Source organism: Tamandua tetradactyla, chromosome 19, assembly GCF_023851605.1.
Source record: "Tamandua tetradactyla isolate mTamTet1 chromosome 19, mTamTet1.pri, whole genome shotgun sequence".
Classification (NCBI taxonomy): domain Eukaryota; kingdom Metazoa; phylum Chordata; class Mammalia; order Pilosa; family Myrmecophagidae; genus Tamandua; species Tamandua tetradactyla.
In genome coordinates this window covers 67898515-67924636 of record NC_135345.1, presented here as the reverse complement: position 1 = coordinate 67924636, position 26122 = coordinate 67898515, and the positions used below count along the sequence as shown (strand labels likewise).

Sequence of the window (26122 nt, the reverse complement as noted above, 5' to 3'; positions counted from 1 at the left end):
GCTATCATTTGATCAGCTGTCAAAACTGTGAATGTTCTCAAAATATCTAATAGAAAGTTATTATAAATATCTGCATTGCTATAATAATGACCTATATTACTAAACATTTTCCTGATTTCAAAAAAATATGAAGATACATATATTTTTACAATTAACATATGGAAATTTTAACCACCTAAAATGAATATCTTACTTAGTTTATCCATGGACATATTTAAATAAAATATCTAAGTAATCATTGTAAAGCCTGTTTGTGCAATGTTTCATAAACCAATTTAAAATTAAAGCAAGGAAGGAAAAAATGTATAGAAACACATCAGAGTTTCTTAGATTCTAAATATTAAACACTATCTTAAATATCATTTGGTAGGCAGATGCCACCACCCATCACCATACTTCCCTGCCCACAGCAGCCATGGTCAACCCCACTGTGTTCTTTGACATTGCTGTTGATGTCAAGCCCTTGGGCTGTGGCTCCTTTGAGCTGTTTGCAAAGTTCCAAAGACAGCAGAAAATTGTTGTGCTCAGAGCACTGGGAAGAAAAGATTAGGTTACAAGGGTTTCTCCTTTCACAAAATTATTCCTAGGAATATATGCCAGGGTGGTGGCTTCACACTCTATAATGACACTGGTGGCAAGTTCATCTACAATGGGGAGAAGATTGATGATGAGAACTTCATCCAGAAACACATAGGTCTTGGCATCTTGTTCATGGCCAATGCCGGACCTGACACAACTCATTCCCAGTTTTTCATCTGCACTACTAAGACTGAGTGGTTGGATGCTGTCATGGTCAGGTTCATGTGTAAATTTGGCCAGGTGGTGGTGCCTGGTCATCTGGTTGGGCAAGCACTGGCCTATTTGTTCCTATGAGGACATTTCATGGACTTAAGTCATGATTATGTCAGCTGCATCCACAGCTGATTGCATTTGTAAATCAGCTAAGGGGAGTGCCTTCCACGATGAGTGACACTTAATCTAATCACTGGAAGGCTTTTAAGGAGGTTGCAAGAGATACTGTCCTTCCTTTCTGCTTTAGCCGGTGAGCCTTTCCTGTGTAATTCATTCACACCCTTCATTGGGGTCACAAGCTTCACAGCCTGCCCTACAGATTTTGGACTTTTCCATTACTACAGTTGTCCAGACAGCCACTCCTGAGAGTTTGTTGCGGGTCTTCATTGAAGTTAGCAGCTTACAGCCTGTCTTACATACCTTGGACTCTACATTCCCATGATTACATGAGACTCTTTTATAAATTTTATGTCTATCAATAGTTCCTGCTGATTCTGTTTCTCTAGAGAACCCTAGCTAATACAGCCTGGTACTGTGAGAGGTTCTTAAACAACAGAATTTCAAAAATGGGTTTTTACAATTAGTTTTCTACTCTGACTGGTCTCAAAGGCACTAAGGACTCTGTTTCCCATAATCAGAATGGCATTGCCAATCCATAGGGTGAGCTGGCAAAAGAGGTAGTCAAAATATCACCATTGGAATCTTCTAATGCTTCCCTTGTATGAAGCCAGGCACTGAGGGATAATGTTTTTGACACATTTGTGGAGTTTTTGTGGAAATAGGAGGTATAGAGATATTGGCTGATTGTTGTTCGATATGCTGTATACATTAATAAGGGAAAGGGATGAGCTGAATCTTCAAACAGAAAGCTTAAATGCTGTATGACAAATGTAAATGTTTCCATGAGTGCCCTGAAGGAAAATCTTATTTCCTGTAGCTGCAGACTTGAGATCTCTGAAAATCAGACTCAGATTCTTATTATTAGAATAGCAACTTTATGACATAAACTGAAATCTCAATCTTCTATGATGTCTGCCATTAAAGTAAGGGCATTGATTGGAAAGGAGTGGACAAAGAAAAATGGGAGGGTAACATATGGATTGATAATGATGTCAGTGGAGAGGTTGAAACCCTAGGTTGTGCTGAGTCTTTTCTGAATAACCCTGTAATGTTCTTCCCTGAGGACATAGCTGCCCCACATCCAGCTGAGGGTGTTGACCAACCAGCCTCTACTTGAAGTGATCAATCTTATAGTGATTAAACATGTTTCACCAGTTAAAACTGCAAATGAACGCCCTTAAGCAAATGGCTTGGAAGATCCTTCTAATTCTTTTCATGACTCATCCTTTCCATTCATTTCTTCCAAACCTATAACTAGACTAAAAGTACCAACAGGCTCCAAAAAGTGGAGTACAAAGTGTCACCCATAAGGAGGTACATTATAATCCTAAAGAGCTGCATGGATTTTCTAATATATATAGACAGAAATTATAGGAATATGTGTGGCAATGGATTTTAAGGGTTAGAAGAGGCACTAACAGTTTGTTTAGATGGTTGGCTGAAACATGGATTCAAAGGTGGCTGACATTACTTGAGGGTGAAATGCCAGAACTGCCCTGGTGTAATGTAGATGAGGGGACCCAACACCTTAGAGAGACTGGGATGTTAGAGTGGATTTATCATGGAAAGCCTGCTATTACATCCCAGGAGTGTCTGGAGAATGAGCCTTTTACCAAAACTGTGAGAAAAAAATTTGTGAGATGAGCTCCATCATCCCTGAAGAGCTCTGTAGTTGCACTTCTCTATAGGTCAGATATTACTGTGGGAACTGCTGCTGCTGAGCTGGAATCCTTAAACACAATGGGATGATCAGATCCCAAGTTGGCAGAAGTCAGGTGGCAGCACTTAATCACCAAAGTCACGGTGAATGTGGTTATCATAATGGACAATAGGCTCAAAACAAGAGTCAAAATAATCTGATTTACAGAGAATTGTGGTGTTGACTAGTAGACCCTGGGGTACCTAGAAGTACAATAGATGGGCAGTCTACTACATTCTTGTTTGGGCTGTATAAACAAAAGAATTCTAGGTCAAGTGAACAGAAGTTTAACTTGAATTACAAAAACAGAAAGTCACGCTCCTTAATCAATCCCAGATTTGAGACAGTTTACAGACCCAGAGCCTTTGAGGGAGGGGGTACCGAGGTCCTTTTTGGGGAGGACCCTGTTACTCTGCTACAAATTTATGCTGTTAATCTTCTTCTAAGCTTTCCCCAAGGAGACCAATGACCTTTTACCAGGGTAACTGTGCCTTGGGGATAGGGAAATGATCAGATATTTCAGGGATTATTAGACACTGGTTCAGAAGTGACATTAATCCCAAGGGTTCCAAACGTCACTCTGGTCCACCAGTCAGAGTGGGGGCATATGGAAGTCAGACGATCAATGGAATTTTAGCTCAGGTCCATCTCACAGTGGGTCCAATGACCCCCAGACTCACTCTGTAGTTATTTCCCCAGTTCCAGAATGCATAATTGGACTAGACATATTGAGCAACTGGCAGAATCCCCACATTGGCTAACTCATGGAACAAGGGCTATTATGGTAGGAAATGCCAAGTGGAAGCCACTAGAACTGACCCTATCTAGCAAAATAGTAAATCAGAAGCAATACTGGACTCCTGGAGGTATTGCAGGTATTAATGTCACTCTTAAGCACTTGAAAGATGCAGGAGAGGTAATTCCCACACATCCCCATTCAACTCTCTTATTTGGCCTGTACAGAAAACAGATGGGTCTTAGAAAATGTCAGTGGATTATCAAAATTCAACTAGGTGGTAACTCCAATTGCAGCTGCTGTTCTGGATGTGGTATCATTGCTCGAGGAAATCAATATATCACCTGGTACCTGGTATATGGTTATTGATCTGTCAAAAAATTTTTTTTTTCCAATAACTATTAGTACAGACCACCAAAAACAGTTTGATTTCATCTGGCAAGATCAGCAATATACTTTCACTGTCCTACCTCAGGGGTATATCAACTTTCCAGCCCTATGTCATAATCTTGTCCCAGGGAACTTGATCATTTCTCCCTCCCACAAAACATCACACTGTCCATTATATTGATGATATCATGTTGATTGGACCTAGTGAGCAGGAGAAGTAGCAACTACTCTAGAGTTATTGGTAAGGCATTTGCATTTCAGAGGATGGGAGATAAATCCAACAAAAATGCAGGGGCCTTCCAGCTCAATGAAATTTCTAGATGTCCAGTGGTATGAGGCTAAGGATAAGTTACTGCATCTGGTCACTCCTATGACCAAAAAAGAGGCACAATACCTAGTTGGTCTCTTTGGATTTTGGTGACAACATATTCCTCATTTGGATATGCTACTCTGGCTAATTTATTGAGTGATCAGAAAAACAGCTAATTTTGAGTGGGGACCTGAGCAAGAGGAGGCTCTGCAATATCCAGGCTGTTGTACAAGCTGTGTTGCTATGTGGACCTTATGATCCAGCAGATCCAATGGTGCTGGAAGTGTTAGTGGCAAATAGAGATGCTGTCTAAAGCCTTTGGCAGGCCCTTATAAGAGAATCACAATGAAAACCCTTAGGATTTTGGAGCAAAGCCTTACAGTCTGCTGCAGATAACTACTCTCCTTTTAAGAAACAGCTTTTTGCCTGCTACTGGGCCTTAGTAGAGACTGAACGCTTAACAATGGGCCACCAAGTTACCATGAGACCTGAGTTGCCTATCATAAGATGGGATTTTTCTGACCCACCAAGCAATATGGTTGGGCATGTGCAGCAGCACTCCATCATAAAATGGAAATGGTATGTACAGGATAGGGCCAGAGCAGTCCTGAAGGCATGATAAGTTACATGAGGAAGGGGCCCAAATATCCATGGTCTGCACTTGCGCCACATTATATTCTCTTTCCCAGGCCAAGACTATGACTTCTTGGGGAGTTCCTTACAGCAAACTACCTGAGGAAGAGAAAACTTGGGCCTGGTTTACAGATGGCTCTGCACAATATGCAGGTACCACCCAAAAGTGGATAGCTGCAGCCCTACAACCCCTTTCCAGGATATCCTGGAAGGGCAGTGGTGAGGGGAAATCCTCCCAGTGGACAGAACTTTGAACAGTGCTCCTGGTTGTTCATTTTGCTTGGAAAGAGAACTGGCCAGAGGTGGATTTGTATACTGACTCATGAGCTGTTGCTAATGGTTTTGGGGGTTGCTAAGGGACTTGGAAAGAGTGTGATTGGAAAATTGTTGATAAGAGGTCTGGGTAAGAGGTATGTGGATAGACCTTTCTTAGTGGGCTAAAAACATGAAGACATTTGTGTCTTGTGTGAATGCGCACCAGAGGGTAACTTCAGCAGAGGAAGGTTTTAATAATCATGGGAATAAATGATACATTCTGTGGATAACAGTCAGCCTCTTTCCCCATCAACTCCTGTTATTGCCCAATGGCTCGTGAACAAAGTGGCCATGTAGTAGAGGTGGAGGTTATGCATGGGCTCATCAACATGTAATTCCACACACCAAGTCTAACCTGGCTACAACCACTGCTGAGTGCCCAATCTGCCAGCAGCAAAGACCCACACTCAGCCCACGATATGGCATCCTTCCCTGGGGTTATCAGCCAGCTACATGATGGCAGGTTGATTACATTGGACCACTCCCATCTGGAAGGGACAATGATTTGTTCTAACTAGAATAGGCACATACTCTGGATATGGGTTTGCTTTCCCTGCATGCAAGGCTTCTGCCAAAACTACCATCTGTGGAGTTACAGAATGCCTTATCCATCATCATGGTATTCCACATAGCATTGCTTCTGATCAAGAAACCCACTTCACAGCAAATGAAGTACAGGAATGGGCAATTGCTCATGAAATTCTCTGGTCCTACTATGATCCCATCCATCCAGAGGCAACTGGATTGATAGAATGGTAAGATGGACTTCTGCAAATTCAATTATGGTGCAAATTAAGTGGCAATAACTTGCAGGGATGTAGTGTTGTTTTCCAGGAGGCCGTGTATGCATTCACTGTATGGTGCTGCTTCCCCCCTAGCCAGGATTCATGAATCCAGGAATCTAGGAGCACCACTCACTGCTACCCCTAGCAATCCACTAGGAAAATTTTTGCTTCTTGTCCCTGTGACCTTGAGCTCTGCTGATCTGCAGGTTTTAGTTCCAGAAGGAGGAATGCTTCCACCAGGAGAAACAACAGTGATTCCATTGAACAGAATCTAAATCTGCCACCTGGTCACTTTGGGCTACTTATGCCCCTGGATCAATAAGCCAAAAAGGAGATTATGTTATTGGCTGGGGTTATTGACCCTGAGTATCAGGGGGAAATGGGACTATAACTACACAATGGAGGTAAAGAAGAGTTTTCCTGGAATATAGGAGATCTTCTAGGGTGTGTTGTAGTACTGTCATGCCCTGTGATTAAAATCAATGGAAAACTACAACAACCCAATCCAGGCAGGGCTACCCGTGGCTCTCAAACTTCAGGAATGAAGTTTGGGTCACTCCACCAGGCAAAGATTCACACCCAGTTGAAGTGCTTGCTGAGGGTAAAGGGAACACAGAGTAGATAGTGGAAGAAGGTAATGATAAATATAAACTCTGACAACATGATCAGTTACAGGAACGACTATAGTGCTATTTTGTTCATGTTATGGTATTTAAGTTGTAAGATAGCAAGCTTAAGAGTGAATATTACCCAAGGACTTGAATCTTATTCTGGGGAGACTTAATGTGTTTCCAGTTGTACACAGGACAGTTGAATATTGTTAGGCAATGGAAAACTATGTTTGTTATTGTTTTCTATTTTGAAATCAAGTACAATTTAAGGTTATGTGTATAGCTGCCAAGCTGACAGGGGGTGGACTGTCACGGTCAGGTTCATGTGTCAACCTGACCAGATGGTGGGGCTCAGCATCTGGTCAGGCAAACTCTGGTCCGTCTGTTGCTATGAAGACATTTCATGGACTTAAATTGTGATTATGTCAGTTGCATCCACAGCTGATGGTGTTTGTAATCAGCTAAAGAGAGTGTCTTCTGTAATGAGTGATGTTTAATTTATAATCACTGGAAAGATTTTAAGGAGGATTCAGAAGAGACTGTCCTTCCTGCTTCGGCCGGTGAGCCTCTCCTGGGGAGTTCCCACAGACCTTTCATCAGAGTCACCAGTTTCACAGTCTGCCCTATGGATTTTGAACTCCATTCCCATGGTTGTCCACCCAGCTTCTCCTGAGATTTCATTGAACTTCATCAGAGTTACCAGGTTGCGGCCTGCCCTACAGACTTTGACCCTTACATCCCACAGTTGTTCAGCCAGCCTTTCCTGAGAATTCATTGTGGACCTTCATCAGAATTACTAAGCTTACATCCTGCCCAACAGACCTTGGACTCTACATTCCCGTGGTTACACAAGATACTTTTATAACTTTTATATCTACGGATATCTCCTGCTGATTCTGTTTCTGTAGAGAACTCTAGCCAATACAGTTGGCATAAACATGGTCTTTGGCAGGGGGAAAGAAAGAATAAATATTGTGGAAGGCATGGAGCACTTTGGAACCAGGAATGGCAAGACCAGCAAGACAATCACCATTGCCAACTGTGGACAAATCTAATAAATTTAATTTGTGTTTTAACTTCACCATCGGTTCATTTCTTTTGTTGCTCAGGAAAGTGTCTCATATTCCTTGTCTTCCTCAGTGTCCTATCATTGTGTTCTCAATCCAGTTCTTTGGATTCTACACTATCCTCCCTTCCACGTCTAGCTGGATTGCAGACTAAAGTTTATGATTATTAAATAAAAACTTAAACAAAAAGTACCATTTGATTAACTACCAAAAGTGTGTGCATTCTCAGAATATCATATTCTCAAATATTATATAAAAAGTTATTACAAGTATCAATTTTGATATAGTAGTGATCAATGTTACTAAACATTTTCAATTTTTTTAATTTCAGAGATTTTTTTATCTAATATTACTATTGTTATTTATAGTTTTTTAAACTTTTTTGTAAATATATGTAAAATATAACATATATATATATATATATATATATATATATATATATATATATACAAAGAAAAGAAATAAAAAAGTAATAATTTTCAAAGCACACTTCAACAAGCAGTTATAAAACACATCCCAGAGTTTGTCATGAACTACCATTCCCTCATCTCAGATTTTTCCTTTTAGCTGCTTCAAAATACTGGAGTTTTGAAGTTCCAGAGTTATACTAATGGAATTATACAGTATCTGTCTTTTTTTTCTGACTTATTTCACTCAACATTATGTACTCAAGTTTCATCTATATTGTCATATGTTTAATGACACCATTTTGTTTAAATACTGCATAATATTATATTGTATGTATATACCACATTTTGTTTATCCACTCATCTGTTTATGGGCACCTGGATTGTTTCCATCTCTTGACAATTGTGCATAGTGCTGCAATGAGCATCGTATGCAAATGTCTGTTCATGCCACTGCCTTCAACTCTTCTGTGTATACACTGAGTATTGATTTGCTGGGTCATAGGGCAACTCAATATTTAATTTTCTGAGAAATCACCAAACTGACTTCCACAGCAGTTGAACTATTATACATTCCCACCAGCAGTGAATGAGTGTTACAATTTCTCCACATCCTCTCCAACATTTATAGCTTCCTGTTTGTTTAATCACAGCCATTCTCATAAGTGTGAGGTGATATCTCACTGTACTCTTAAGTTGAACCTTCTTTATATCCAATGAAGAATCTCTTCATGTACTTTTTAGCCATGTGTATTTGCTCTTCAAAAAAGTGCCTATTCATTTCCTCTTCCCATTTTATAATTGGATTATTCTTTTGCTGTTGAGTTGTGTAATTTCATTATGTACACAGGATATCAAATCTTTATCCATATGTGGTTTCTAAATATTTTCTCCCATTGAGTTGGCTGTCTCTTCATCTTTTTAAAAAAAGTCCTTTAAGGCACAGAAGATCTTGAACTTAAGGAGTTTTCATTTTTTACTTTTTTCTTCTGTAGCTTGTGCTTTAGATGTAAAGTTTAAGGAGCTACCTCCTATTACTAGATCTTGAAGATGTTTCCCTACATTTTCTTCTAGAAGTTTTATGGTACTGGCTCTTACATTTAGATCTTTAATCAATTTTGAATTAATTTTTGTATAGGGTGTAAATTATGGGTCCTCTTTCATTCTTTTGGCTATTGAAATCCAGTTCTCCCATGACCATTTATTGAAAAGGTTATTCTGTTCCAGTTCATTGGATTTGGGAGCCTTATTGAAGTTCAAATGTCCATAAATTTGGCTGTCAATCCCTGAATTCTTGATTCTATTCCACTGATAAGTCCTTCTATCCTTATTCCAGTACCATCCTGTTTTGACCACTGTGGCTTTATAGCAAGCTTTAAAGTCAGGAAGTGATAGTCCTCCTCTTTGTTCTTCTTTTTTTGTATATCTTTATCTATTCAGGTTCTCCTTCCCGTCCATGTAGATTTGATAACCAGCCTTTTCCAAGTCTACAAAGTAGGTTCTTGGAATTTTTATTGGTATTGCATTGAATCTGTAGTTTGGGTATAATTGATATCTTGACACTATTCAACCTTTCTATCCATGAGTATGGAACATATTTCCATCTATTTTGGTCATTTTTTAAATTTCTTTTAGCAATTGTTTTATAATTTTCTATGTATAAGTCCTTGACATCCCTGGTTAGGCTTGTTCTTAGATCCCTGGTTCTTCTGGTCACTATTCTGAATGGAATTTTTTCCTTACTCATCACTTCAGATAGGTCGTTGCTTGTGTATAGAAAGATAACTGATTTTTGTATATTAATCTTGTATCCTGCCACTTTGCTGAATTTATTAGCTCAAATAGTTTTGCTGTAGATTTCTCAGGGTTTCTAAGTATGGGATCATATCATCTGAAAATAATGGAAGTTTTACTTCTTCCTCTCTTATTTGGATGGCTTTTATTTCTTTTCCCTGTCTAATCACTCCAGCTAGTACTTCTAATACAATTTTGAATAATAGTGGTGACAATGGACATCCTTGTCTAATTCCTGTTTTTAAGGGGAATGCTTTCATTTTCCCACAATTAAATATGATGGTGGCTATGGGTTTTTCATATTTGCTTTTTTTTGATATTGAGAAAGTTTCCTTTGATTCCTAAATTCTGAAGTGTTTTTATCAGGAAATGATGTTATGTTTTTGTAAAATGCATTTCAGCATCAATCAATATGATCATGTGATTTTCCCTTTTGATTTGTTAATGTGCTATATTATGCTGATTGATTTTCTTATGTTAAACCACCCTTTCATTCTTGATATGAATTCCACTTGGTCATGTTGTACAATTCTTTTAATGTGACATTGGATACAATTTGCTAGTTTCTTGCTAAGAATTTTTGTATCTATGTTCACTTGGGAGATTGGTCTACAGTTTCCTTGTATTGCCTTTACCCAATTCTGGTATTAGGTGTTATTATTTTCATAAAATGAGTTAGGTAGTGTTCTTTTTCCTCAAGGTTTGAAAGAGTTTGAGCAATATTGACATTAGTTCTTTATTGTGAAGCCATCTTGTCCTGGGCTTTTTTATTTTGTGGAAGATTTTTGATAACTGATTGGATCTCTGTACTTACAATTTGTTTGTTGAGATCTTCTATTTCTTCTTGAGTCAGTGTAGGTAATTTGTGTGTTTCTAGGAATTTAGCAATTTCATCTAAATTGTCTAGTTTGTTCACATATAGTTGTTCATAATATTCTCTTATGATTTTGAAAATTTCTTCATGACCTCTGGAAATGACCTTCCTCTAATTATGATTTTGTTTATTTGTGTCCTCTCTTTCTGTCTGTCTCTTTCTTTTTTTTTATTAGCCTAATTATGGGACCATCAATTTTATTGATTTTCTCAAAAAACCAACTTTCAGTTTTATTAATTCTTCCTATTGTCTTCTTATTCCCCAGTTTGTTTATTTCTGCTTTAGTCTTTATTATTTCTCATTTTTATTTGCTTTGGGGTTAGTTTGTTGTTCTTTCTCTAAATTCTCCAGGTGAGCAAGGTTAAATCCTCAAGTGTTGCTCATCCCTGTTTTTTTAATATAGTCAGTTAGGGCAATAAATTTTCCTCTCAATACTGTCTTTGCCACATCCCATAAGTTTTAATATGTCTTATTCTCACCATCATTTATCTCCAGGTATTTACCAATTTCTCTAACAATTTCTTCCTCGACCCACTGATTATTCAACAGTGTATTGTTTAATCTTCATTTATTTGTGAAAGATATGGTTCTTTGGTGATTATTAATTTCCAACTTTATTCCACTGTGTTCAGAGAAAGTTCTTCAGATAATTTCAATGTTATTAAATTTGTAAAGACTCACTTTATGTCCCAGCATATGATCTATCTTGGAGAAAAGTTCCATGTGTGCTAGAGAAGAATGTATATCCTGGTGTCTTAAGGTGTAATGATCTATGTATGTCTATAGGTCTAATTCATTCATCCCATTATTTATTTCTCTATTCCATTGTTCATCCTTTATGTGGCTGTTCTATCTCTAGCAGAGATTGACGTATTGAAGGCTCCCACTTTTACTGTTGATATGTCTATTGCTCCTTTCAGTATTTCCAATGTCTGCCTCATGTAATTTGAAGCTCCTTGGTTGGGAGCATACACATTTATGATTGTTATTTCTTCCTGATGAATTGTCCCTTTTATTAATATTTAATATTTTATGATGTCTTTACATTTGAAGTCTATTTTGTCTCATATTAGTATAGCTACTCCTGCTTTCTTTTCTTTACAGCTTGCATAGAAGATCTTTTCCCATCTTTCACTTTCAATTTGTGTCTTTGAGTTTAAGATGTATCTCTTGTAAACAGCATATAGATGAGTTATGTTTTTTGAATCATTCTGCCAGCTGTATCTTTTAATTGGTGATTATAGTCCCTTAGCATTCAAAGTAATTACTGTAAAAGCAATTCTTGACTCCAACATCTTGACTCCACCATTTGGTTTTAATTGTCAGATCCCTATATTATTTTCCTTCTGGCTCTTTTTTCCTTGAAATGACCATTACTCATATTCTTCAACTCTGTCCTCTCCTCCAGACCTCTCTCTCCTGTCTTTTTTTTTTTTTATCAGCTGACAAGGTTTCCTTTAGTATTTCTTGTATGGCTGGTCTCCTGTTGACTGGTTCTTTCAGTCTTTCACTGTTTTTTGAAGATTTTAATCTTTCCCTAAATTTGGAAGGATAAGTTGGCTGGATAAAGAATTTTTGGTTGCAAGCTTTTTTTCATTCATGATGTTAAATATGTCATACCCCTGCCTTCTTTTTTCCATAATGCCTGCCTTCTGGCTTCCATGAAGTCCAAGTTAATCTTAGGTGTTTCCCTTGTATGTAGTAGATTGCTTTTCTTGTGCAACTTTCAGGACTTTCTGTTTCTCTTCAGCACCTGACAGTCTGATTAGCATGTGTCTTGGAATAAGCCTGTTTAGATTTGTTCTATTTGGAGTTCACTGGACCATTTTGACTTGCATATTCATGTCTTTTATAAAGGTTGGAGAGTTTTCTCCAATTATATCTTCAACTAATTTTCCCAGCTCTTTTCTCTACTCTTTTCCTGCTGGGACACAAATGATTCTTATAATTGTGTGCCTCTTATGGGAAAATGATAAAATGTTAGTCTCTTTATGATCCTTGAAGTATTTTTTTTTCAAAAGCATCCTTATTATTTGAAGAATGTAAAATGTTGTTGTCAATGAATATGTTTGCCTTATATTTGTGAAAATTAAAATATTTACAATTCTTGATTTTTTTTGTTATTATGGTAGCCATCACAAAATCATTAGAATAAGCAAATAATTCCTAAATTGAATCTTTTATTATCATGGTTCCAGCTAATTCTACTCCTCTTAAATATCCCTTATTGTACATACTCACAATGACTGTATCAGAAGGCTTGTCTCCTTGTATCTGGGCTTTTATCTTAAAGTTGGGGAATGTTCAGTCTTTTGCCACATATCAATGTTCACATTGTAAATTCTTTCTTCAACAATGGTATTCTATGGAGATAAATTTTGTTTTTATCTTCCCCCAGTGCTAGTTTCTACACAAGGTCCACAGTCTTTGTAGCAGACGATCTTCTCTCTCTGCCACTCAGTTTTTGACACTTTCTTGGCTCTCTCTGACATGTGCTATGGTAGCTGACTGGCTTTTCTATCTCTGACTTTTTTGAAATGTCCATTTTAAATCATGCCTTTAAAGATTAACCCCTTCACAGAAGTCATGAAATCTAAGAAACAACTAGCTCAGCCAAAAGTAGCTGAGTAAGCTCTTTGTGGTTCTCTCAGTTAGGTAGACTTCATATATTCTACAACTTCAATTTCCAAACCAACAAGCTCTGACTGAAATTATATTGTTAATTTTGTATCTTCAGTGTTATTCTGTCATTTGATTGCCCCTCAAAGATTTTCAAAGATTCTTCCCTGAGATGACAGAGGAATTTTCCAAGAAAATATTAGATGTGTACATTACAAGAGTTCCATATTATCTTAATTATATCAACCTAAATAAGGTGGTGTTACTTAACCATTTAATTTTAAGATTGTGTCATATTATTCCAAATATAGAAATAATGAAAAATAGTTTGTAATAAACACAACTTTTCTGCGTGCATCATTCAATCATCACTTTAGACAAGCATTATTAAAGCAGTTTTAGTTTTTTTTCTTTTTAAATTTGTGCTTATTTCCTATTGATTTATCTCTATAAGGTTAGCAAAGAAAAAAATTAATGCCCTTGAGAATATGGTAAGTGTTTTAGGAGTCTCTTGTGCACTCTGGTTCCAACGATGGTAATGCAGACAATTTGTCTAGTTAGATTCACTGTAACTCTGAATAAAATTAATTGCTGTCTTTAATACATGCCCTACAATGCTAATAAGAAAAGCTAACTAAGCATTTCTTCATTTAACATATGTATACTGGTCAGTGGCACTTTTGAAACTATAGAGAGTATAAGATGAGGAATTCATGGCTAAATATTGCCATGAAAAATGTCCAACTAAAGGCATCAACACGGTGAAACCTGGACCTTGAACACAGGATACCACAGCATCCAGATCACCTCTGTAACACAGGAAGGCACATGGCTGGCATCTGCCAGTCCTTCTTTCCTGGGTTCTGCAGCTTTCAGCTTCTGGTTTCAATGGATTCCTTTCTGTTTTCTTTCTCCTTTCAGCTTTCCAGTAATTTTTTTTCTGCCTTTTCCCCTCTTGTAAAGGACTCCTGTAAGAGAATTAAGACTCACTCTTCAACTAAGACAAAACTAACCCAAAGGTCCAACTCACAATAGGTCTATACCCACAGAGATGGATTAAAAGAACATGATATTTTCGGAGGTACATATAACTTCAAACCATCAGAATCTCTAAATGCTTATGTTAGAAAAGGGAAAAAAAGGTTTCAAATCAGAGACTTAACATTAAAACTGAAAGAACTAGACAAAAAAAAAAAGAGCAAACTAAGCCAAAAGTGAGTAGAAGGAAGGAAATCACAAATATTTGAGTAGATATATATGAAATAGAAGGTGCAAACTGCTGAGAATCATCAAAAAAGGTGGTTCTTTGAAAAGATAAATAAAATTGAAAAATTTTCAGCTAGACTGATGAAGTAAAAAGACAGAAGACACAAATAACTGAACTTAGAAATGAGCTACTGATCCCAATGAAATGAAAATAACTATACAAGGATACTGTACACAACCCTATGGCAATAAAATAGATAATTTAGATGATATAGATAAATACATAGAGATACATAAACTACCTACACTGATTCAATAAAAAATAGAACATCTCAACACACAAATGACTAGCAAAGAGATTAAATGAATAAGAAAGGAAACAAAGAAAAGCCCAAGAGTACATGGCTTCACAGTGGAATTTTACCAAACACCAAAAGAAGAATTAACACCAATCCCACTCAAACTCTTCCAAAAAAGAGGGAAAAACCCTATTTCATTCCACAAATCAAAATCACTCTCATATCAAAGTCAGATAGAGTTACTATGAGAAAAGAATACTACAGACTAATGTATCATTAATAAAGATGCAAAAATTCACAATAAAATAATAAGCAACTAAATCCAAATAGCAAAATAAAAGAATTATATACCATGATCTAGTGGAACTCATCCCAGGAATGTAAGGGTGGTTCAACAGAAGAAAATGAATTCATGTAAAACACCACCTTAATAAAACAAAGGAATAAAATACATGATCATCTCAATTGAGGCAGAAAAGGCATGTTTAAAAATCCAACACCCCTTCTTGATAAAAGCACTTAGAAAATTAGGAACAGAAGGAAACTTCTTCAACATGTTAAAGGGCACATATGAAAACTCCACAGCTAACATCATACTTAACAATGAGAGACTGGTAGCTTTCAGGAAGAAGACAAGTCTGTTCACTGTAACCACTGTTATCCACTATTGTACTGAAAGTTCAAGCCAGAACAAGTAGGCAGAAAAGGGAAATAAAAGTTATCCAAATTAGAAAAAAGGAAGTAAACATTTCCCTATTTGCAAATGACATGATCCCATTTAAAGAAAATTCTGAAAAATCCACAAAAAAGTTCCTAAGGCTAATAAAAGTGAATTAAGCACAGCGGTAGTGTACAAGGTCAACACCAAAACAATCAGTAGTGTTTCCAAACAATGGTAATGAACAATTGGAAGAAGAAATGAAGATGTTACTTACAATAGTAACTGAAAGGAGCAAATATCTAGGGAAAAATATAGCTCAAGATTTTTACACAGCATTCTACAAAACATTGCTAAGAAATAAAATAAGACTTAAATAAATGGAATTACATTCCACATTCATGGATACTAAATGTCATTATGATGTTAATTCTATCAAAAACAATTTTCAGAGCCAATGCAATCCCAATAAAAATTCCTGCTAATTTCATTGAAGAAATAATAAAGCCTATCATCGAATTTATATGCAATGGTAAGGTCCTTGAGTAGCCAAAGTCATATTGAAAAAAGAAAGAATGAAGTTGTAGGATTCACATTTCCCAGTATTAAAACCTATAATGAATCCAAATTAATCAAAATAGCAGGGGATTGGCACAAAGACAAACATATAGTTCAGCAGAATTGAATTGAAATCTCAGAACTCAACCTTCATATTTATGGTTAAGTGATTTTTTTGGCAAGCAGGAAAAACTGCTCAAATGGGAAAGAATGATCTCTTCAACAATTAGTACTGGGAAAATTGGATGTCCACATGCAACAACAATAACAAAACAAACTAAGTAAGAGACCCTTACTTCACACCATACACAAAAATAAACTCAAAATGGATCAAGAACTATGACTGTAAATCTCCTGGAAGAAAATGCGAGGAAGCATCTTCATTTGGCAATGATCTCTTAGACTTTATACAAAACACAAGAAACAAAAGGAAGAAAATAGATAACTGGGACCTCATTGAGAATAAAACTGTTTGTGCTAAAAGGAATTTCTCATAAATGTAAAATGACAACATACACATTGGGAAAAAATATTTGCAAATCACATATTTAATAAAGTTTTAGTATTCAGAATGTGAAAAGAAGCCCTTAAACTCAATAACAAAAAGACTAACAATCTACTTAACAAATCTTCCAAAGAAGAAATACCAATGGCCAAAAAACACATTAAAGATGTTCAACATCATACGACATGAGAGAAAATCAAATCAGAACTACATGAGATACCATTTGATACCCACTGGAATGGACTACTATTACAAAAAACAAGAGAAAAATCACATGTGTTGTGGAAGATGTAGACAAATAGGAACACTCATTCATTGCTGATGGCAATGTAAATTAGTGCAGCTGCTGTGAAACACAATTTTGGCAGTTCTTCAGATAATTAAGTATAGAATCACTGTATGATTCAACAATCCCAATTCTAGGTACCCAAAACAATGGAAGCAAAGTATTAAACAGATACTGTACATTAGAGGTCATGGTAGCATTATTCATATTCATTCATTACCAAAAGATGGAAGCAACCCATGTGCCCATCAATTGATGAATGAATAAATATGTGGCATATATATTATTCAGCTGTAAAAAAGGATGAAATTCTCACATATGTGATGACATGGATGAACCTTGAAGACATCATGTTGAGTCAAATAAGTCAGACACAAAGGACAAATATAGTATGATATCAGCGATATGAAATAATTAGAGTAAGCAAATTCATGGGGTCAGAATATAGAATATAGATCGTCAAGAGATGGGATGGAGATGGGAAATAGGTAAGGCTTAAAATATACAGTTTCTATTTAAGACATTGGAAAATTTTTAGTATAGAAGGTGGTGATGGCTGAACAGCATTCTGAACATAATTAACAGCACTGAATTACATATTTGAAGGAGATTAAAAGAGGATTTTAGGTTGTATATATGTTACTAGAATAAAAGTTTTTAAAAATCCGTGGAACTGTACAACACAAACAGTGAACCCTAAGCTAAATAAGAACTATAGTTAATAAAATTATAAAAAATGTGCATTCATCAATTATTACAAATATGCCATGCCAATGTAAGATGCTAAATCAGCATGGTGCATGGGAATCCTCTATTTCATGCATAATTATTCTGCAAACCAATAACTTTTCTAATAAAAAAAGTAACTTGCCACTTATTAACAATCTTCCTTTCTTGACCATAAACTCCATGAGGGCAGGCAGTATCTTATCAGTAACATCTCAGGTTATGTCAATAGAAGGCAAACAAACCAAACAAGTATAGACTGAACTAATGTATGTTTTATATTAATTATATTTTTTAATAATGGTGACATAAGCTTCAAGGAATATTGCTGAAATCCATTTGTGTAAACTATTAAGAGAAATAGAGATGTAGGTATTCACAGCAAAACAGTTACTCTTTTTGACATTTTACATGCATTCAACTTTTTCTGTCCTCACTATAATCCTCTGTGTAGGAATATAACTTGATCCCAACTTTTTCAGATGAAGAAACTGAGGGGTAGGAAAATTGAACTAACTTTTCCCAAGGTTTCTTACCTAACAGGTGGTAGATCTGAAACGTGAATCCATTATGTTTCCAGGGTCTCATCTTAATTGATAAGATACAAACGAAACAATAATTAATTTGAGACTTTGTATGGCAGGTAAACGGATCCTGGCAAAGGTACAACTGAAAGTCTTACTAGTAAGTAATAACACGGATCTTTTCTAATGGGAGTAACTGGGCCTGCAGAAAACTGACGACTAGAACAATGACCTAATGGATTTCAGAAGAAATTGCCTTTTAGACTGTATTTGAGGGCAGGAGACATAGTCAAAATAAATACAATAGACCCGTCCTCTAATTCTACAACCGCTTAACTCCTGGAATGATTCATCGGTAACACCTTGAAGGATTTTTATAGTCACTTCATAGAATGCATCATGATGTAACCCATTCCTTTTCATGGCTAAAATTTGCAGCAATATAGTGGAGAAAGTATTGGGTTTGAAATAAAGAGATGTGGAATTGATTTAACTTTTAAATTCTATAATCTATAATCTCTGTTCTCTTACCTAAAAAAAAAAATTAATGTAGTACTTGGTCATGGTGTGGATAGGAAGCCAATTGATTATTCTTCTCTTAATATTCTGAACTTAATGAGAAATGGAGATCTTAGGTGGGGCATCAAATGCCATATCTCTCACTCAGCAAAACAATGAAGAGAGAAGAAAACATGCAGCATGCAGGTAGTCAGGTCCTGAGGAAAGACCGAAAGCCAGGAATATGGACAAACCCTTCTTTTTCTCACAATTAAGAAGAAAACCTTTTTCTCCTTTAGAAAGGAGTGACTCACTTTTTTTTCTGGACACTATTCTGAAATGAAAAGGAATAAAACAATAATGAATTCCAAGACCACACTTCATCATAGGCCAAAAATTTACTCTCTATTTTAGTTTACATATCAAATAGGATTTATCCAGGTTTCGTAATAGATTCCACATAGAACTAGACCAGTAGTGGTTAATTGAGTGTCCTTGTGTTCATTTATCTCTCTACAGACTTCCTTTGACATGATGCAAGAGGTAGAGCAGAATTTCACATGCTCTTTGATTTACCTGCAACCTTCCCTCCTTTTAATACCCACAAGATCACCCTCACTATCTGTACCCTACCAGTAGGACTAAGCCAATCACGCTCCTTTTAGTTATTTTGGTTATCACATGATATACAGATATTTTGGGCCATTTTTCATTGAACAAACTCTAATTTACCTCTCTTTATTTCCTTCTCATTTCCTGAAAAATTTTTATTGTGCGCTCTGCAATACACATTAGTCATCAGCAAATTCCTCTCTATTCTCAACCTCTTCTTTGACCTTCCCTTCATCTTCTTTCTTTTTTTTTTTTGGCATGGGCAGGCTCCGGGAATCGAACCCGAATCTCTGGCATGGCAGGTGAGAATTCTGCCACTGAGCCACCATTGCATTGCCCTCCTTTCATCTTCTTTTAACTGTAATCTAGTGCTTTTCTTCTCTTACAGCCATTTCAAGGGGTGGTGGTTTCTTCTCTCCATCCTTCAGAACTATGGAGTCTCCAGTTGGAGTATGAAGCCCCCTTGAATTCCACTGATGATTCTAGATTGATCTTCCTTCCTCTTCTCTAGGCATGGGTTTTAGATATCATGTCATCAAACTCTACCACCTACAGCCCCTACTTTCCACAGGCATCTTCCAATACTTGAGACACTTTTTTCTCAGTTCATGAAGATTTTAACACCTGGTTTAATTTACTCTAACACTATCCTTGACCCTCTTTTTACTGATTTCATTATTTATGTGGATGATCTGTTCAATAGCCTTTCCTCACAATTCTTTGACCAGGTAGGTCCTCTCCCAAGAAGATCTTTTCTTCCATCTTTTCTCATCTGGTCACACAAAGAGAATTTCTATCTCACCTATTTCAATATAAGCTTTACAGAGGTTGAAACATTGCTTGCTCATAGTTTATTCTTTATAGTGCCTAGATATAGCACATAAGTAGGAGCCACTCAATACTCAATTATTACAAGAATAAATGGTTTAGAAGACATCTGCAAATATTTACTGAATGAGTCAATACTTTCAGTCTAACCAGGATGGCAGTCCATCTGAACCAACTTTTCATAATCTACATCCTATGAACTTTAACTTAATTTGGAAAAAAGTCTATGCATGAGTTTAGAGTGCCACCACATGTAAAATATGAGGTGGTGGTGTTGGGGAGAGAATCCCCGTATCATACTGTCTTCTCAGAAAAGATTAGAAAGATATTCCTTAAAAAGTAAAATTAGTAAATCTGTAACTAGATAATTGCACTGATTATCAGGCCAAATTATTTCTGGACAATTTCTTCTTTTAGTATTCATCACTTTTAATTCATATTTACTTTTTAACTATTTTCCTGTCAGAAATTAAATGAGTATTTTGTCTGGTGAAACAACCATAATCTTCTGTCAGTAGGCAACCCTTCAATTGAATAGGTACCCTCAAATTAAATATTTTCATTCACAGTCCCATTTTTTTTTGGCTAGGCACTGTGAATTTTGCAACATTCATCCAAATCCTTAGATCTTTTAGCACTGGTGCCATTGAAACTAAAACTTTGCTTCTTTACCCTAAAAATCTCACATCCAGTAGAAGGATTTATTTTGTCCCAAATTTTTGTCAGGTAACGGTTCATTCCTAGCAGTTTCTGCAATATCCTGAAGCTACTTTGAGCTTTGATGCTTTCAAAGACTGGTATCCAAGGAAGAGCAATACTCCTGAGTATGAAAACCCTTCAACTCTTGCTGCTACAGAAATTAGACTATTTCAGCCCTGAGCAACTTATGTTACCTCAGTCGCAGAAGACATATTTCTTTCTGCCACATTTTTCTTCAGCATGGCATTTTATTTATCTCTGTTGTTTCCTTTTTCCTTTCAGGCAGGCCCAGGCATGTTTTTAAAATTCGAACCCACTTTGATGTTAAATTCTTTCCTGTTCCAATCTGTGTTGGGCTCCCACTATTTGCCATTTCAGAGGGAGGGTGCTCCTTTTCTTTCCCTTTGCTTTCAGAACAAGACATGTATTTTCTGACATTGGCTTTGAATTCAGTTTTATAGGGTTCCTCACAGGGGGCGACACACAGGCAATACCACTGGGTCTGCAGGAGAGCATTCCCACATTACTACCCCCTGTGTTAAATGTGGCCTTCTAGAATGTAATCTTTGGTCAGTATATCTACCTCTGCTTGGACTTTATTTACATAGTATTTTCCTGCCTTTTATCATTTGGTGGGTCTCACTGCCCTTGAACATTCATGTAGTGATACAGTTTCAGAAGATCGCGTGAGAGTGGCCCTTTAACTTCGGATACCATGAACTGTAGCTCCACTGCAGTCTATTGTCATACAGCTGTTCCTCTGCTGTGACTGGAATTAAACTATGCCGCTCTTCTCAGTCTTCCCATTCCATCATCTGCACACCTAACTGTGTTGTTGAAATATAGCCGTCTTATTCTTTAAGGCATGGCTCCAGAGTATTTCTTATTATTGACTGCCTACCTGCAATTTTAATAGGAAGACTCTTACTTGTTTTGTTTCTTTTTTCCCCCATGGCAATTTTTTGCTTTGTTCTGAGACATCTGTTTTCTTCTTCCATTAGATTTTATTTGGCTTTGCTTTCTTTCTGATAAAAAACAACTAAAACATTTTCCTATTATCTGGACCTATATAAGATTGTTTGCTCAAGTTATATCTTTATTTTTCTTGCAAATCTATGTGGCCTCAAAGTTTTGAAACTAAGGAAACTTTTTCTTCTCCAGCACGATAAGCATACATTCCTTCTTTTTTTTCTGTTTCCTTCTTGTTTTCTAAACAGAGCCTCATATTTTTTATTGATTGCTTTGTTATCCTGAGACAGAGTAGGAGGAATCTTAATTAACTTATTGATGAAATAGCTATAACTAGAGCAGTGTCCTTAGAACATATTTGTGAGAGACTTGTCACATCAGTCTAAGAGTATACCAACAGCTTGGACACAGAGCTTCTTTAAAGATAAGAGCAGAATATTATTACAGAAGGCCACAGTAACATCACTAAAACATGAGCTGCCTGTCCTATCTTCTCAGGAACACTGTTATGTGCCAATTCCAAGCTCTCAAGTATTTTATTTTTAAACAGATGCTCTCCTGAACCATGTTTGTGCCAAGTTTTGCATAATGTCTTATGTTCTTTATCAGTACAACAATATGAAATATTTAATAGGAAGTTATCACCGTAGCCAATATAAAATATTTAATAGCCTGTCAGTCACTTTTCTCAAGAAGAAAACTTGGTATTCAAAGAGAATAAAAAAAGGAGAAGTATTTGATTATCCAGATCTGTATCAGACAAAATATTATATTCTTTGTCTTCTATATCAGCAGCTTTTTTCCATCCTTCTTTTTTTTTTTTTTTTTTTAAAGGAAAGACAGAGAGAAGGAAGGAAGGAAGGAAGAAAGGGAAACATTTTTAAACATTTTCTTGTTTTATTGTATTCTGTTTCTCCGTTTTTGTTACATGGGCTGGGGCCAGGAATCGAACCGAGGTCCTCCGGCATAGCAGGCAAGCACTTTGCCCGCTGAGCCACCGCGGCCCGCCCTTTTCCATCCTTCTTAATCAGACTTATAACTTAAAAGCACTCAGTGAAATTTTACGATGAATAAATATTTTTATTCTTTTTGAAAGTGTAAAACAACATCAGAAAACTTACACAAAAGTACACTATCATGAAAATGGGGAATATTTGTTAGAAATTATGACTCAGTGATGGGGCAGTTATTTTTAGAAAATGCATTTTCTAAGCTTGAATTTAAAACATAGCATTTAAAAGTTAAAATAGAAGGCTATTTGCTCCAATCAAATGAAATCACACAAAAACTTGCTGAATCTATAGGTCTATAAACAGCACATTAGTAAACTTTAATAACAATTCATCAGAGAAGAACTGAAGGCCTTAGGTCTCAGCCTCATTTTCATTCCCCTTGGCATGCCATCTCTGTACAGAGCAATGACAAACTGTATCAGAAGGCAATTGATCATTTGGACAGTGACTTGTCAGGATACCTGGAGTTGTCTGTACTTTTTCATTGCAGGTTAAAGAAGAACTCCCACCCTATCTAGGTAACCTGCCTGATTGTTGAGAGAGCTCTTCAGCAATGAGGTGGGATTTCAATCCAACTACAGACCAGTTTGATATAAGCCAAAATGCAGTAGATAATCAGAATTATACGAACTGAATTTTTTTTAAATTAACTTTACCAAAACTTAGCTGGTCATATCCTAGTCACTGTCCCCTTCTTTAATCAGTACTTGAAGTCACAATTACCACCACTAAAATCATCACAAAATTGACCACCATATCTTGCTGATACTGCCACTTTTCTTTCAGGCTCTGCTTTACTCCTTTCCTCCAGCTTTGCCTTGGCTGAAGACTGGTTGACTTTGGCGTATTCCAACACTTTTTAATGGCTCTTACTCTTTTCAATGAGAATTGAGTAAAACTTTTATGTGGGTTTTCAAGTTTATGTGTATAAATATTCCCATCCAGGAAATACATTTCAGAGAAAAAGACAAATGAATCCTTGTTGACACATGAATCTTGCATTTTACCTCTCTAAAAATGAGAAAACTGGAAAGGTAGTTATTAGAAAATAACCATGATATGGTTTGGATAGGCCAAGAAGTTACCTCAAGACTTGTGGAGTGTTAAATGGAAAATATGTGAAGCTGTGCTAAAGAGTAAGCCCAGATTGTGTGAAGGAATTACAGAGACTAGGATTAGAGAAAAGATGAATGGCACTTCTTAGGAAACCTTCAAATGTTTAATGAGACATTATCTATCTGTTCTTTTTTGCTATGGATGACCTAACAAGAACAAATAGTGTGAAAAATTCTTATTAAAGCTCTCTTAAAAGAAAAGATGGTTTGCCATCTTTTATATATAGATATAGTTATAATTGTATTTATTCAAGCAGAATTTAGAAGATAAATTGCAGAAAGAATGGCTGCATTAGGTAGATTGTTAGAATAGATGGAGTTTTTGATTCTATGATGCCATCTGTACTATACTCACTTCTGATAAAGGAGTGCCTTTCCTGTAAATTTCTTAGGGACAAGGTCACGTCTGTCTTGTGCTCGAAACTATTTCTAACTTAAGGTTATAAATAACTCTTTGGAAAGGTAGGTATATTGTAAACTATCTATTAGCTTTTTGTTGCTCACAGTGACTATTGCAGTGTTCTGAATAAATTAGAGACTCAATAAATATTTCATGGACTAATTGGCACATGAAATTTTGAAACTCATACTCTTAAAAGTGCAGCCAATAGGACTTCACAGCACACTTGACATTGTCTCAGCAGATGTTTGGTCTTGAAGTGATGTGATCTGTCTAATCTGGCACCTTGGCACAGAAAGATATTTTCTATTCCAGATGGCAATGTCTTGAAGTAATCACAAATGACTGTTTCCCAGCAACCAAATGGAAAGCTTCCTGCTGCACAGCAATTTCCTAACTTCTTCTAAACAACATTAAAAAAAAACAATCAATGGAAATTAACCCTAATTGTTGAGTTTATCATATTCACTCTTCGTCTTCTCTAGTAGTGTACCGTCAATTAAGAATCTGTGGAAGGAAATCTATTCAGTAAGGACATTGAAAAACAAATATTTGCCAAACAAATATATATGAATACATATCATAAATATAAATAACAGAATCGCATTTCAAACTAATGGAAAGGAAAAAGAAATTTATCTGATACAAAATTAAAATACCCTAAAAATTTTTTATGGTATGCACATTTCTATCTTTCATGAAAGTACTTTTAGTACTAACAACAATATGATTTTCTGAATAAACCTATCTCAAGTATTTCAGTCTGTAAAATTTCAGGCTATGCCTATCTATATGCATTTAGACATACAGTAGAATCCTAATCTAAGAATTATTTTCTCTATGAAGCAAAGTTTCATAATTTCCATCTACAAGTCAGTGAAACTGATCAGTTTTTATATTTAAAATGAAAGTAATCATACCCAACTATGTAGCTTAATGGAAGCATAGTAGGAAAATACTGAACTACTAAATAGAGTACAATAGCTAGAGCCAGAATAACAAGTTTGCATTTCAGCTGATGAGATTACTACATTGTGTCTTTAGGCAAATTATTTAACAATTATGTAGCTCTATTTCCTCATCTGTTAATGATGGTGGTAGCATCGATACAGAATCGACATCATAAGCCTTCTGTTAACACATTAATGTGTAAAAATTGCTTAGAATGGGGTGTGTTATAAAATAAATGTTAGATTATCCTTTGTATTCAAATTCATATACACAACATACAATTTACTTACTTATTGATAAATGAATAGTTATTTCAACCAAAAGTTACAATCAGAAGAAACATGGATGATTTCTGATACAGGTGTGGTTGATCCAACCACCACCTTCTTCCCAATTTCCACTTAATATTTAATAATAACCGATACTAAGAAAATGTGTGGCTATCACTCATGCAATGTAATAATTACATTGAAAATGTAAATAATAATGGTAATTGTAATAATAATAATAATATCTGTCAGATGCACCAGAAAAGAATAATGCAATTGCACAAAGTGTGGTTCAGTTCCAATGTGGTGTCTTCAGTTAATTTTTGGCACAACCTTACAAATAAATAGCTTTCTACAGAATAACTTTTTCAAAGAGGGTAATGAAACAGAAGCTTCATGACTTCGAAAATGTAGAGGCAGACAGATATTCTGTTTTTGATTTGAGCAACTAGTGGTGAATCAATGAAGGTGGAAATAATTCCTCTGCATTTGTATGAAAAGGCACCTAGTGCTTAAATCCATTCAGCCTCCTCAATCACCCTTTGATACTTCACATCACAGAACTCTGGGATTAGATCACAGCTATAGAAAACTAATGGGCTTCTTTCTTCCTGTTACTGTGACAAATCTACTGAAAACTTCTAAAATTAACGTCCTCTACTAGACAATGCAGAGTTCTTTCCTCCTGCTGACAGAAAGAGTAAAACATTGTGAAAGCTGCGCAGGAACACCATGAAGTTCTTCCTCTTAGAGAAAATTCGAATATAGAAGGTGATTTTACAAATAATTTTGCTGAAACCCTTGCATTGTTTTACAGCCTTTGTCATTTGTTCTATGTGATTTCATAAGCTGCT

At 36.1% G+C, this 26122-nt stretch overlaps 1 pseudogene; it reads left to right on the top strand.

The window, feature by feature from the left end:
• The first annotated feature begins 415 nt into the window (after positions 1-415).
• LOC143663664 (peptidyl-prolyl cis-trans isomerase A-like) lies at positions 416-7446 on the top strand (annotated as a pseudogene).
• Positions 7447-26122: the final 18676 nt, after the last annotated feature.